This window comes from Prosopis cineraria, unplaced genomic scaffold (genome assembly GCF_029017545.1).
Source record: "Prosopis cineraria cultivar Desert tree isolate PC_DT_omini unplaced genomic scaffold, ASM2901754v1 PC1, whole genome shotgun sequence".
NCBI lineage: Eukaryota > Viridiplantae > Streptophyta > Magnoliopsida > Fabales > Fabaceae > Prosopis > Prosopis cineraria.
In genome coordinates this window covers 32,707,770-32,710,937 of record NW_026555332.1, presented here as the reverse complement: position 1 = coordinate 32,710,937, position 3,168 = coordinate 32,707,770, and positions in this window count along the sequence as shown.

Genomic DNA, 3,168 nt, shown 5'->3' with positions numbered 1-3,168 from the left:
AGGATTTCAAATTATAAAGAGATTGAGGTAAAAATTGGATTTGGATTTGGGTCTATCGCACCCCAAAAATTAGGTATGACAAACACGAGATATGGGCATAAAACTCACATCCCTTAACCCTTTATAGGAGAAACTTCTAAGTTAATACTTTAAAAACCTTAATATGATGATAAAAAATTCTTACCACACTTTTCATATAAACAAAAATCATGAACTTTGAAGAAATTCTGGTAAAACCACTTCTAAAAATAGGACCTCTAGAAATTACTATAATAACAATTAACAATATCAAGTCAGATATACAATCTTAAAAGAAAGATAAGAATCCTACCTATAGTTTATGTGGAGCATCTAAGGCCAAACTCAAACAAAAATACAAAGTTCCAATTCTCATTAAAAAGAATCTTGTCTCAAATAATTCTTCCACCTCAGTTTAGCAATAAAACTCCTTAATGAATACCTTGAGGTATAAGTTCGGTACCATTTGAGGCAAAAAATATCCTTTCTAGTAAATAACATCCTAGGTTAAAATTAAAAGAAATATAGAATGGAATTATTAATGGAATAAACATGAATTTAACTAAATTAGTTATAAAAAATGGTAGGAGTGATAACTCAAATAAAATAATTTTCACTTAATCCAAAAGCATCTTTATGTTAAGATAACATATCAATCAGATATCACTTTCCAACTACCTTATTAATCTAAAAAAGATAAAAATAACATAGCTCCTTATGAAAAAAATTCATTTATAAAAATCATCTTGCTTAATAAAATTAGTTTTAAAAATAATAATTTCAAATATTCTTTAATAGGACTTTTTCAGAACGAACAATAAGCGTGCACATAAAGTTCATGAGGGTAATTAACCAAGAAGTATGGACACATAGTCCAAGAGGGTAAGTAACTACTCAAGCATGGTGGAAAACCACAAAATAAGCGCAGGCACAAGGCCCATGAAAACAAGCATGAGTACAATGCTCACAAATAACCATCCCTCCATTCTACATGTGTTAGCCATCGTACGAGGCTAGCACCTCCTATAAATACCTTGCTAGTTAGGTATTGCTGTTAGCAATCAATGTTCTAACTCAATTCCTTAATTTAAACCAAGTATGTATGGGTTTATAAAAATCAATATTTTAATCTATTGAAATCATAATCATCATAAAACAATTTTAGTTTTTCTTTAAAAATTTAATAAAATGAAAGTAGATCTTGTCAAAAATAATAAATATTATAAATTTCAATTATATTAATATGTGTGTGGAAATTTAATAATGTTTGCTAAAATAGAGTTAGTTTATAAATCAAATAGGATGCTACTCACTTGCCTATCAAATTTTGGAAATTCAAAGAGTTACTCCTTTTTAACCTTTACACAAAATATATAAATTTTTTTTGAAAATTTTTTAACCTTTACTCCTTTTTAACCTTCACTTGCCTATCAAATTTTGAATCAAACAAGTTGCCTTTCAAAATCAATTCAACCAACATTCAACAATAATAACTTTAGAGTCTTAGGACTGTAGTTTACACATAAAACTTTCTCCATAATATTCAATTGTAGCTAATCACTTAACTAAATTACAATATCCTCTTAGGCTTTTTATCAAACGCCTAGTATGCAACATCTCTGAACCATTCACTAAAACCTCCTAATTTTCAAATTTTACCTAATAATCCTAAGCACTAACATCTAGATTTATCATACTTTTCAAGCTCAACATTCATCAAAAATCAAGTTTAAATCCAAACAAAACCAACTCTAAATTCTTCCTCTTAAAGTAACCAAATCAATCGAGTGAGATTACCTATCAAAGATGAGCTCTACCAATATAGAGATGTGACCAGATCAATCATATCAATTGAAGTTTATCTATCTTATTATTACCTAAATGCTATAATCTCAATCCAAAAAATGTTGCATTAATTAAACTATCCCACTTTACATAGTGTTAAATGAAGTATATGTTGACAATAAATGAACCAATAAATTACTCCCTTTTCAAAAATTACAATTAACAACATTTTAATTAAACAAGCCTCTAAATTTTCACTTTATCAACTATATAATCAGCTTACAACTCAAAGAGACTAATCAAATCAAGATTCTCCTAAATTAAAAGAAATTCAGAAGATACCTACTCAAACAAAAATCCTATTCCAAGATTATAACCTAGATAAACCTTAAATTTTCTCCCCTATTCCATCAGCCAACAGTCAAAACTCAAAAAGAGAAAAACAAGACAAGCATTTCATACTAGAACACTAGTAATAGCATGTGAGGGAGAGAACTTAGTGTCGCTTATGGAAGAAGAAAGATGAGCTCTACTCCAGCACATGAACAATGCCAATGTAGAAAGGGGGAAAGATCTTTGATTATCACAACAATTAGAGGGAAAAAGAATAGAGAGGAAATAGAGAGTTAAGTAGTCCATACCAAAAAGGAAAAAAATAGAGGAAGAAGAAGAGTGGTGGCAGTGAACGGTGACCCACACCGACAATGCTGGGGATGAAGGATGAAGGCAGAGGGTAGTGGTTGTAAAAAAAGAGTTTGAAGTTTCTGGACTCTCTTCCTCTCGCAAGACCAAATGTGAACCTAGTTGGGAAAGGAGAGAGAGGGAAGAAAAGTTTGATGGTTTATGTGAATGGCAATATGGTAATTTCATGCATATTTAAACAAAACAAAACTCCTCTTTTATTTTCTCTTCAAAATTCGAACCTTAAACCAAGGAATAAATACCAAGAGAGTTTCCATTGAGCCATCAACATCTTTCTTATTATACTTGTCCTAAAATTTATAAAAATACATTCAAAAACCTTATCATAAATTTTAAGTTTTCATTTAACTCTTTAGCTTATTACATTCCTTTTTTCTTTCTTTTTTTTACCTAATTGTTGGCCTATTTTATTTTTATTTTATTTTTTTACAATTATTTATTTACTTGGTCCATTAATTATTTATTGCATATTTTTAAAATTCACAAATTCCCAAGTTATTGTGAGGTCAAATTCAAATCTATACATTTTTAATTATCCAAACAATGAATTTGGCTCAAATTCAAATCCATATGTATCCAAACATAGGATTAAGGAGTTTTGTTGGGATTTAAAAGTGAAAGCAAAGAATGGTGGAGAAGAAAGAATGACAAAGGATTCACCCA